The sequence below is a fragment of the Suncus etruscus genome, chromosome 3 (assembly GCF_024139225.1).
Source record: "Suncus etruscus isolate mSunEtr1 chromosome 3, mSunEtr1.pri.cur, whole genome shotgun sequence".
Lineage (NCBI taxonomy): Eukaryota > Metazoa > Chordata > Mammalia > Eulipotyphla > Soricidae > Suncus > Suncus etruscus.
The window spans coordinates 126,651,765-126,665,150 of record NC_064850.1 but is presented as its reverse complement, the minus strand read 5'-3'; positions in this window follow the sequence as shown (position 1 = coordinate 126,665,150).

Below are 13,386 nucleotides of genomic sequence, written 5' to 3'. Positions count from 1 at the left end.
TCGCTGAACTTGCCAGGAATGATTTCTGAGCCCAGAGCCAGGAGTAACACCTGAGCGCCACTGGGTATGGCCCAAAAACTTATATATATATATATATGAATAGTGGATAATTTTATGAAAATAATTTTAAATTTATTTTTTAAAGATTGTTTTAACACTAGAAATACTTCTGAGCTACCTTGAAATAATTTAAATTGCCTAATAATTTCTGAGTATTGACACTGAAACTTATTACTGAGACAGTTTAACAATCATGGGGTTCTCTAATCCAATCTAATATTGTGAGGTGACTTTTGTTTCAGTCTCATTTGTATCAAGTCTCATTCTTAGACAATATGCTGAGTACTGTGTGATTCTGATTTCATGCAGGATCCTGTGGAAACTGGATATTTTCCTAAAGAACACCCAGTGCTAAACCAGAACCTAGGATAAAGGCAGGTGGCCTCACAAAGGTGATTAGGCTGTTATTATTAAATAAAAGACCATCCTAGTTTAGCGCAGGCAGGGCAGAGACACCCTCCCGCTTGTGCCACCACTCAGCCCCCCTCCCCAATGCTTTTAACAGGACTTAATATATCTCATAGATAAGGATCAAGGTAAAACAGGACCAGTCTTTTCTTGGTTCTGCCTGTTTATCGGTGTTCCAAGCTCAGGGTTAAAGCCTGACTTGTCCTAACTATTATTAGTTCTAGGTGAATCAAGCAAATCTTATAATATTGGTTACAAAACAAATTAGCATATAAATATAATGCATTTCAAACTTTAACACAGACATTGCCTTTTGAAACTGACATTTTCCCACTGATTACAGAAAAGTTTAGCGACTACCACTTCTATTGGGGAGAGCATAACCCCCAGGATAACACTTTTTCTCAGTTAGCAGGTCTGAACTGAGTTTTGTCCTTCTACACAACAATAGGTTAGTCCTGCTACTTTAAAAAGACCACCCCTCAAAGTGAATTAGAGAAATTGTGCAAAGTAAGAATGTTGACCATGAAATTTAACTTGTGTAAACAGGAAAACAGACCACATGGAAGAGAACATAGTCCTAGTGAGATGAATGACAAATGTCCAGCAGGCAAAATACTTTCAAGTATTATCACTCCTGAAGAGTAGTTCTAAATAGGTGTGTTTTCTCTATGTGTTTGTGTCTAACTTTTATTCTTTATATCTTTTATGTCAATATAAATATATGAAACAACACTGAAACATTATAGTGTAAGATTAGACTGGTTGAGATATAACTTTTTGCTTGCCCTTTTAGCTATTTCTGGTCTGAACTTTCATAGTTATGAATGATAAACAATGTTGTGATAAAACCTTTTATTCTTCCACATCACCCTGAGGGTCTAAAAGTGTCAAATAATGTTTCTCCACTATTACTATTTACCATAAAAGCAAGACAGCCAAAATCTAAGTGATATAAATAGAAAGATAAATATGCTTTTCTGCCTTTGGTCAATTAGTCAAGGTTTAAAATTTATCCATGTTAAAAGAAACAAAATCCAAGTCTATAGGTATTCCCAGATTGTTCTGTTTATAGAGAGTCTTTCTTTCTTAATTAACTCTGGAGAGCATTGATATCAGGGATTAAAAAAAAAAAACAAAAACAAAAACAAAAAAACCTTAGTTCTCCTGAAAATTCTACCTTTACTTTACAAGCACCTTAATCTTCTAATGTTCTCTATTCTTACCCATGATATTATTTACTATTCCTTAAGATGCTTTGTGTAGATACAATACCAAATATTTTCTTTTCATAATAACAGGTATTATTTTTGGCTATCTTTACTTTTTCGGTTTTCTTCTTTTCTTTTCATTCATTTTCTTCTCCTTTCTTCTCTCCTCTTTCCATTCTCTTCTTTTTTCTTTTCTTTTCTCTTCTTCCTTATCTTTTCATTTTTTCTCTTTTATCTTTTCTCTTCACTTCTCTTTAATATTTTCTTTTCTTCTTTCCTTTTCTCATCTTTTTTCTTCTTTTTCTTCTTTCCTTTCCTCTTCTTCTTTTTCTTCTTTCTTCTTTTTTCTTTTCTTCTTTTACTCTTCTCTTTTCTTTCTTTTCTCCTTTCTTATCTCTTCTCTTTTTTCTTTTTCTTTTTCTCCTCTTCTTTTTTCTCTTTTCTCATCTTTCTTTTCTTCTCTTTTCTTTTTTATCCTCTCCTCTCCTATCCTCCTCCCCTCCCCTCTCCTCATTTCTCTTCTATTTTCTTTTCTTCTTTTTATTTATGTACTTTTTCTTTTCTTTTCTTTTCTTTTCTTATTTCTGTTCTTTTTCTGTTTTTCTTTTTCTGGGCCACACTAAATGATGCTGAGGACTTACTTTTAGCTCTGCAATCAGAAAACCCTATTGGTGGGGCCCTGAGCTGTGGCACAAGCAGTAGGGCATTTGCCTTCCACACGCTAACCTAGGATGGACTCCTGGCACCCCATATGGTCCCCATGTCCAGGAGTGATTTGTGAGTGCATAGCCAGGAGTAACCCCTGAGCGTCACCGTCACCGGGTATATCCCCAAAAGAAAAACAAACAGGAAAAAAAAAACATTATTGGTGATGTGCAGGGAACTTATGAGATTCTGGGATCAAAGCCAAATCAGTCTTGTGCAAGGTAAGCACCCAATCTGCTATACTAACAGCCATGCTCCTAACAGCGTGTTTCTAATATCTGCCCTTTTGCTTTATTATGCCCTAAGTAATTTATTGTGTCCCATTTTGAATGCTATTGGCATATGATGGCCACATTATCTCAAATCTCAACAGTTCTGATTAATAAGTCCTGACTTATTTCTATAAAGATTTTTGTAAGATCCCAGAGACCAAACTCAGGGTCTCAAATATGCAAATAGATTTTCTAACTCCTTATCTCACAGCCACTTTCCAGAGGTGGGGGAGGGTGTTAAGGTACCCAAAGTCAGTCATAAAATGAGACATTAGATTTCCCGTCAGCCTCTCACTCTTCATAATCTCTGTTATCATGATCACTATCAACATGACTGTTCAGGCTCAAATCTTCCCATTCATCTCACCTCTTTATCTTCCTCCACATCCTGTCTATCAGCAAGTTTCCTCACTTAAACTAATTAGTTCTTTTTCTGGTTTCTCACCATCATCCTTCTGTCTTAAGACATTATTGTTTCTCTCCTAAAATATAATAGATTTCTTTGTCATGTACAGTATTTTAAGACTCCCATACAACTATTTTTCAATGTAGCCTTAACTATGCCAATGACAAATTGCCACTGTGGTCTAGCATACTACAGCTTCCAATTCTGAAAGAAATCCCGATCACTGCTGATCAAAATAAAATATCTGATGTGACCACCCTTCAGGACCTAGATGACAGGCTCCCATCTCTTTCTCTAAGAGTCCTTCCACCTCATACTCCAACCTTACTCTATTCTCCAAGAACTGCTCCAACCTCAGCCCTCCAATCTCACCCTTCCTTCCATCCAGCCCTACTATACTCCTTCATTTACTCTACTCTGAGTCTACAACTGTTGATTCTCTTGCTGGGAATCTTGTTCCACCTATCTTCTCCACAATCTCCACTCCTCACTTGATTGCCTGATTAATGAATATCTCCTTAGACAGCCCTTATCTCCCACATATCTAAAATATAACCCACACCTCCCCATAATTAGAGTGCAGCATTTATGCATAATCTGGCATCCTTATAGAATTGGGAGCATCTGGTTGTCACATAATCTACCTATGAATTTTAGCACTTAGGGAAGAGCCCAGTACCTGATGAAACTCAGTTATAATTTGGTAAAATAACAGAAAAAATAGATTGAATAAAATTACAAAATTTGGTTAAAAGTTCTAATACTATTTAAATTTAGTCTAATTTTATTCTAACTTCATGATTCAGTATTATGTCCCTTGTGTGAAATTATGCAACAAATGGAACATTTATGCAGCAAAGGAAATATATTCCATTTTGAATAAATGTATGGATATAAAAATTAGTATCTTGAGAATATGATCACTCATAGGTGAACTGTGTCTGGAATTGCCAAGTTGATGAGCAGACTTAATTCACTGTTATGGACTCAAACTAGGTAGCAAATTATCTTTACAACTTTAGAGATTTGAACTAAGCTGAAGAAAATTGGTAAAGGCAGTTTTGTATGCACACACACACTCATATACACACCATTATAAGCATAACGACATATTTTCTTAATTAATATCAAGATAAATATATAAGTCTGATTCTAGATAAATACCCATATTTATTGATCTTATAAAAAATCTGATGGCTAAATCTACTATAAATATAAATTATTTTAGACAACCCAAATTAGATTAAAGAGTTTGTTTCATAAGAGTTAGCATTTCCTGTGTCAGTGTTTTGGCTTAGTTCTAATTCACTTCAACTTTAAATTCTGAGCTTTTTATATTGATAGTCATTTAATTAAAATAACAAGTGCAGAAAATTGCATTTAAAGTCTCAAATCAATGAATGGTAAATGCTCCTAAATTTCAGATATGCATACATTCAAAGTCATTTTTTATTAATAATAACAGTTCAACTTTATACAAGATTGTGGACATTAAATCTTTATGGTCTTTGAAAACAAACTTTGCAGAGCTATGCTGTGAGTATTTAATTATCTAATAGTAAACTACATTCATTCCTCAGCTGTGATGTGGCTATTAAAAGGTTCTCAGGTTATTTCATGTAAATATGTTTTACTTAAATAATTTATAGATTATTAGGGAAAATTTAGGGTGTTTTTTTTGAAATAGTGTTTTTTAAATTATGTTATATGTTTTTTATGAGTATACATCTAACACCTCTTTAAAATATGTTATAACACTCAGAACGCCAATTTTATTTTATGCTATCTCTTTTAATCGGGAAAATATTTTTCTGAAGTTCAGCCCAGAATAGACATTCATTTGACTGTCAAATCTTGGCTTTTATGTGACTATCACCTCTGTTCTTTCTCCCCAGGTACATTTGTTTTATATTTTTTCTTACTAATATTTTAGAATCACTTGACATTCCAGAGAAACAAACACAATTTGAATCAAGAAACATCATACTAGACATCAGAGTGGTGCCCCTAGAAAAATGTAAATAGAAATTTTCCCTGAATTAAATAGGAAAGCAAGAATCTGAGAAATGTCTAAATAAGTAACAAATAGAAAAATAAATGCAATTGTTTCATCTCTCCAGGCTTTTCAATGGAACCAGTGTTCATATTTTCATTGTACCATATGGCAATATATTATTAGATAAGCAACCAGTATTAAAGGCAATAGACCCAAGGTTAAAGTTTTCATTCTACCAAATAACCATTTTAGGACTACTGGGTTCTTTGTCTCTAATTTTATAATCTATCAGATAGAGCCAATAGGTATATTACTTATCTCTTTTGTTTCTTATTGTTTTATTATATACATTAATCTGAAAATGACTTTGAAAAAATTAATGGTGTATTAAGATGTACTGTCTTAATTATTATCTTCAGAATATACTCCTCCTGTACATATTAGGGTAAATATTTTATCCTTAAACACAATCATAGAATTTGCCACATTTAAAAAATGTGTGGCCGGACTGATAGCACATAGATAAGGCATTTGCCTTGCATACAGACTACCTGGGTTGGAGAAGGGTTCTATCTCAGGCATCCCATATGGTCCCCCCAAGTCTGCCAGGAGTGATTTATGAGTGCAGAGTGAGGAGTAATTCCTGAGCGCTGCTAGGTGTGGCCCAAAACAAAACAAAACGAAGCAAAAAAAAAAAAAAAAACATAAAAATGTAACAGATGTAACATTCTTTTTGTTGTTGTTGTTCTGGTTTTGGTGCTGCGGTTTGGTTCTGTGGTGCTCAATCTATTGCTGGCTTTGAATTTGCTCCTGGCAGGCTCGGGGGACCAGATGGGACTCCAGGAATCAAACCTGGATCCGTTCCAGGTCGGCCCCGTTTGCAAAGCAAAATGACCTACCACCGTGCTATCATCCTAGCCCCAAAGAATGTTGACCAATCTTGAACAAAAGGTTTTATTATAGGGCCTGCTTTCATAATAGCATATTTTTTTTTTACTACATCTGGAGGTACCTAGGGGTTGTTCTGGTTCTGAGCTTAGAAATCACTCCTGGCAGGCTTGGGACCATATGGATATCTGGGATAGAACGCAGGTCCTTCCTGGGTTGGCTGCTTGCAAGGTAAGTGCCCTACCGTGGTGCTATCACTCTAGCCCTTAAAAATGTAATATTCTTAAGAATTTAAGAATAAAGCAGCTTTATAAAGATTTTCCAATGCTGGTACTCACTTTAAAAACATGTTTGATATCTCTTCAGATTTGGTGTTTAGGTGGAGGGAGGACAACACTGGTGGTGGGAATGGCCCTGATTCACTGTCACTATGCACCTTAAATATAATATGGAAGACTTGTAATTCACATTGGTTACAATAAAAACTATAAAATAAAATCTGAAAATAAAAACCTAACATATAATATATTTAATTAAATATACTAAAACATTTTGATAGAACGTTTCTTGAGCACTATTATATCAAGGAGGAATATATCTTAAGAGAAAAGAATGACTATATTCACCACTCTTCTTTGCTAATCTACAGTGAGTAGATGACTGTTCTTGAATTTACATAGATCCACTCCCTCCATAGATTGTGCATGTCCCCAGACCTGAGCACTTGAATATCAAAAAAAATCAGTGGAGATCAAAAGTGTTGTCTTAAATGTAAAGGAAAAGACTGCATAAACATATTTAAGCACATTGAAAATATATGTACACAATGGTTCCAGCAAAACTGAAGCAAGTTGTAATTGAAATATGACTTAATTAAATCTGAATAGATTTATTTATATATAATTGATAACTAGAACACACAAATATTTATGTAAATGTGTTGTATTTTATATACTACATGTATATATACAAAGAATAAATATTTTTATGGTCTAAAGCGAACCTGCCATTATGTTTAATCTTCCTTAAGCACTTTATATTCACCTTATATTCTATGTAACTGTTAACTTAATTCCTTTTCAGCTTTCACATTGCTTATTCATGAGTAGTAGCTGATTATTTTTTATTGACCATTATTTATTAAATTAAAGTTTTATGAACATCACTACACTTGAACCAGATATTCTTTACCTTCAAAAAAAATAATACAAACAGGGGCCGGCGAGGTGGCGCTAGAGGTAAGGTGTCTGCCTTGCAAGCGCTAGCCAAGGAAAGGACCATGGTTCGATCCCCAGGCGTCCCATATGGTCCCCCCAAGCCAGGGGCAATTTCTGAGTGCATAGCCAGGAGTAACCCCTGAGCATCTAACGGGTGTGGACCAAAAAACCAAAAAAAAAATAAATAATAATACAAACAAAAAAAGACACAAAAACACACCCCAGAATTTCCCTTGAGATCAACTTCCACTAAGAAAAAAATTGAAATCCCCCCACCAAAAGTACTGGAATTTACTGACAACAATTTTGGGGTGCTGTCTTCCCATTTGAAAAAGATATTTAAAATTTGTTATATATATGGTCATGAAAATCTAGAAATACTCTGATATTTCCCCCTCCTCCCGTGATATAAAATTTTATTGATGCATAAGGTTGTCTAGTGGTTTACATGATTCAGCATTGCTGCATTGTTATTGGATGTTGAGTCAAATTAATCACACTTGAACAGTTTTTAAAATCTATGCCTCAAGAGGTGTCAAACTATTCAATATTTTTCTATTATAAGGACTGAGAATTGTTCACGACAGAGAATAAAGTGCCACTTTTGCATATATTACACAAACATTTTATGCTTCATGAAACCACAATAAATTTTCTTGCTGATTACTCTTGTAATCTAAGGATCTCCTGCTGTTTTATAGAGTCTTATTAATTTCATTTCAAGTAGTAAAATTAGCACCTGTAGAGAACCCTTTCAGTTCCCCTAACTTTTATCACATTGTAAGTAACCTACTTCATTTATCATAAAAACTTGTTTCTCTTAGTCTCCCAAGCACCTTCATTTTGTTGTTCTTGGAAAGGAAAGAGAGAATAGATATAAAGGAAGAGAGAGTAATAAAGAATAAGAAAATGAAAAAAGAAGAAAGAAAGAAAGAAAGAAATAAAGAAAGAAAGAAAGAAAGTAAAAGAAAGAAGGAAGAAAAGAAGAAAGACAAAGAAAGAAGAAAGAAAGAAAGAAAGAAAGAAAGAAAGAAAGAAAGAAAGAAAAAAAGAAAGAAAGAAAGAAAGAAAGAAAGAAAGAAAGAAAGAAAGAAAGAAAGAAAGAAAGAAAGAAAGAAAGAAAGAAAGAAAAGAAAGGAAAGTGGAGGTAGTGAAGGAAGGAAGAAGGAAGGTAGGAAAGGAAAGAATAAAGAAAGGAGGGAGGGAAGGAAGGAAGGAAGAAAGAAAGGAAAAATGTTGATATAGAAGAATATTGTTAGAAACCTTAACACTGAAATCAACTGGATTTAAATAATTTGGCTTGAAGTTAGCTAAGCATTAAATATTTAAAAATTGAGGAACACCTTGTTGAGTGCAGACTCTGATATATCTTAACATGAGTATGTTAAGATTTACTAAATACATATATTGGTCTGAGGGAGCTAACAAACTAAGTTTGTTATTATATGAAAGAACTCAGCACTAGAAAACAACATTCAGTACATTTTTCAGAAGTGTTTTCTATTTCATGCATTTGTGTTTGTATGGCTGTGTACATTTCTAAAATGAATATCACTCTTCCCTGTGATTATTTTGTTCCACTTACCAGAGAAGATAAAAACCAACAGTATGAGGGTAGATCTGGTGACAACTGTGTCCATTGGGACATAGAAAAGCCTCTAATAGAACTGTCTCACTTCTCATATGTCTCACTACATAACTCCTCCATACACACAGAATTTTCCTCTTTAGAAGTGTGAATTGGGCCTTCTTTCCAGTCTTCCCTCAGCCTCCTTCAAGGTTTTAGTGCCATCGGGGCCAGCCATGGTTGTGTCTGGAAGAAAATAGAAAACCCTACCTCTTATTCTCTTCACCAAAAGCAAAAGGGAGAGAGGATTTAAACATTCTTAGACAAAAAAGAATGAGCAATATTTGCATTAACAAAACAAATCCTAAATGAAGTACCTAAAGAGCAATTATACAAACCAAACCCCCAATTGTAACAACAACCCTAAACAGTATAAGCCACAATAATCCTTTTTATCAATAGTTTCATTAAATGTCCATGGTCTAAACTCTTGCATCAAAAGGCACAGGGTGGTGGGAAACAAAACCCAGACATCTACTGCCTGCAGGAAACAAACTTAAAAGTCCAGGATAGACACAAGCTCAGAGTAAAAGAATGAAAAACAACTATACAAGCCACTGGTAAAGAAATAAAGCTGGGACAGCCATAATCATATCAGACCAACCTGCATTCAAATTCAAGAAAGCACTAAGAAAAAGATGGTCACTACTTATTGATCAGGGGAACAATAGATCAAGAAGTACTAACTCTGATCAATGTCTGTGCACCAAATGTAGACACAGAAAAATATGTAAGTCTTTTGCTCACAATCTTAGAGAAACATATGGATGGAAACATCATTGTAGTGGGAGATTTCAACACCCCATTATCACTATTAGATAGATCCACTAGGCGGAATACTAGCAAACACAGAAGAGCCCTAAACGAGAAGCTATAAAAATTAGGACTAATGGAACTTTTCATCCTACAAAAGCAGAACACACATTCTTCTCTAGTGCACCTGGAAACTTCTCCAAGATAGACCACATTTTAAAACTGAAGTCTAACATACATAAGGTCACAAACAGAAAAATTTTATCAACCACCCTATCAGTTCACAAAGCCACAGACAACAAAATTGAGTGTAAAAAGATGTGAAGAAAATATAACACATGGAGACTAAATGCATGCTGCTCAACAACAGCTGGATCAAAGAAGAAATAAAAGAAGAAATGAAGAGATTCCTGGAAACCAATGACAATGAAAAAACAAATTGCCAAAATCTATGAAACACAGCAGAATCAGTAATTAGGGGGAACACATAGCAATAAAAAATATATTAGGAGAAAAGAAAATGACAAAATTAACTACCTAAAGTGACACCTTAAAAGCAGCAGCAAAAAACCCAAATACAAGCAGAAGACAAGAAATAATAAAAACTAGAGCAGAAATCCTACAAAACATCCAAGGTTTTTTATAACAACATCTGTAAACAATCTTCTACCAGGGAAGACCCTACCACTGCTCTGACATCGACCTGCTCAAAAGAGACTTCCCTTAACACTAAGAAGACTTGACAACAACAACAACCTGCTTACAGGACAGGGCTCTCTGCATTGCCCTTTAATTGTGAGGTGAAACGAGAGGACGCTCCGCACCATCCTGACTGCAATGTAGGATATGCAGATTCCAGGATCTTTAATACAGAAACATGACACCAACAACAGAGACTATGTAAAAAATAAAAGTGTAATGGCACTACAGACAATGACTTGGATTGAACAAACTAGTTTACCTGGAGTCTAGAGTTGGTCTTATGCCAGGAAACTTCAGGGGTAGGGTCTCCTTGTATTTAGGCCAAGGCTTTTCCTTTCCATGTCCCTCATATATTGGTGGGCCTATGCAAACAATAATTGTCACTCTAACACCGTTTTTTACTGTGCTCCTTTGACTTAATCGTTAAGAAAAACAAACCCACTTAAACTCTTGAGGTTAACATAAATTAATATGCATGTGCATGGAAATGAAAAAAAAGTACTTTGCCTTTAATGTTTAAGGAGTTACATAAGTTTTATGGCTTTAGATTGTTTAGTGTGCTGCTAAGAAATATTATGTATTACAATCTGGAAACTTGTGGGACAAAGTAATTGTACATGGGTTCTGTTTTACTTTTCTTAATGTTCTTTGGCTAAAAATTCAAAGTTCAGATATAAGCAAGGGGATTTCTGAGAATTCTGTTTATGGGTGATTGTCCTTCTACTGTAACTTTACCTTGTCCTCTTTCTTTTTATCTTTGTTCTCATAATTAAAAATAAAAACTAAAAAAAGATATTATATGCAAATAAGTAAAAATAGAAAAAATTAAATATTTTCAATATTAAAAAAACTAGAGCAGAAATCAACAATATAGAAAAATACAAAGAACTAATAAAATGAGCAGATATTTTTTTGAAAGAATAAACAATATAAACAAACCACTGGCAAGACTCAAAGGAAATAAATGGAAAGCACTCAAATAAATAGAATCAATAAATGAAAGGGGAGAGATTACAACAGAACCCTAAGAAATTCAAGACATAAATAGAGCTTATTATGAATAACTGTATTCAATTAAGCTAGAGAACCTAGAAGAAATAGATAGATTTCTGGAAAAATATCACCTCCAGTTACATAGGCCAATCAAAAGTAAGGAAATTGATACAGTAATTAGGAAACTCCCCAAGAACAAAAGTACAGGACAAGATGGATTTACAAGTGAATTTTATCAAGAATTCAGAGAAAAGTTACTAGGACTAGATGGTTTTACAGGTGATGTTTTTCAATAATTTGAGAAAAGTTAATACCTAAGACTCTTCCAAAATATTGAGAAGACAGGAACCCTCCCTAATACTTTCTATAAAGGCAATATCAAGTTCATTGCCAAAGCTGACAAAGATACCACCAAGAAAGAGAGCTAGATGCCACTCTCACTAATTAACATGGATGCAAAAATTTTTAACATAATCTTTGCAAACTGAATTCAACAACACAACAAAAAGATTATATATCATGATCAAGTGGTTTTATTCCAGGAATGCAAGAATTGTTCAATATATGCAAATCAATCAACATTATATACCACGTCTATAAAAGGAAAAATAAAAAACAAATGATCATATCAATTGATGCAGTTAAAGCTTTTGACAATATCTAACCCTCATTCATGATAAAAAAAAACCTTAGAAAAATAGGTATAAATAGAAACTTCCTCAAGATAGTAAAGCTCTCTATAAAAATCCCATAGTCAACATTATTCTTTTTTGTATTAATATCTTTATTTAAACACTTTGATTAAAAATATGATTGTAGTTTGGTTTCAGTCATATAAAGAACACCCCCCTTCATTGTGCAAAATTGGATTTTACCTTCTTACATGGTGTTAGCTGGGGGTCTGAGTTCACTTTTTTTCAAGTGGCTAACCAGTTGTGCCAACACCACCTGTGAAGGGGCTTTTCTTGCTCCATTTAGGATTTCTTGCTCCTCTGTCAAAAAGTAGGTGATTATATGTCTGGGAAACATTCTCTGAGTACTCAAGTCTATTCTGCTGTTCTTCATTCTAATACCATGTTGTTTTGATAACTATTGCTTATTGATAGAGTTTAAACTGGGGAAAGTAATGCCTCCCATATTTCTTTTTTCAAGGAGTGCTTTACCTATTCGAGGATGTTTATTGTTCCATTTTGAACAATAAACAGCAACGTTATTCTTAATGGTGTAAAATTGAATGCATTTCCACTAAGTTCTGGCATGAGGCAAGGCTGTCCACTATCTTAACTCTTATTCAACAAAGTATTAGAAGTCCTAGAAATAGGAATCAGACCAGTGAAGAAAATCAAAAGAATCCAAACTGGAAAAAAGAAAGACAAACTGTCTCGATTTGTAGATAACATCATGATATCCATCAAAGACCCTAAAGAGTCCACAGAAAACCTTCTAGAAACAGTAAAACAATACAGTAAAGAGGCTGGCTACAAAAATCAATACACCTTCTGTGGAGGTGAGTCGACACGCCCAGAAAGGGAGGAGCCACTGAACTTCGCTGGATCTCAGATGCCAGCACCCTTCTGCCTCTCTACTCTGCTGTCCTGCATTTTCGGCCTGATTTCACCCTTGGTGCGGCTCATCAGCCAGCCTGCCTTCCTGTGAACTTTCCGGGGAGTCTGCCTTCCCATGAGCCTTCCGTGGAGGTGAGTCGACACGCCCAGAAAGGGAGGAGCCACTGAACTTTGCTGGATCTCAGATGCCAGCACCCTTCTGCCTCTCTACTCTGCTGTCCTGCATTTTTGGCCTGATTTCATCCTGGGTGCAGCCCATCTGCCAGCCTGCCTTCCTGTGAGCCTTCCGTGGAGGTGAGTCGACACGCCCAGAAAGGGAGAAGCCAGAGGAGCACGGTTGCTCCGCTCCCCTTCGCGACGGTGCACAGCATTTAGCCAATGAATACAATCACAACACGTAGAAAAACACGCAGTACTAGTGTGACAATGGGGAAACAACATGGGCCAGTGCCAGACATAGAGAATGAAGATGGCAACTCTGATGACTTGAACATGATCAACCACCTAGTCAGTCTCTCAGATAAGGAGTTTAGAGTTGCAATATGGAACATGTTTAAAGAACTCAAACAAAGTATAGAAGAGA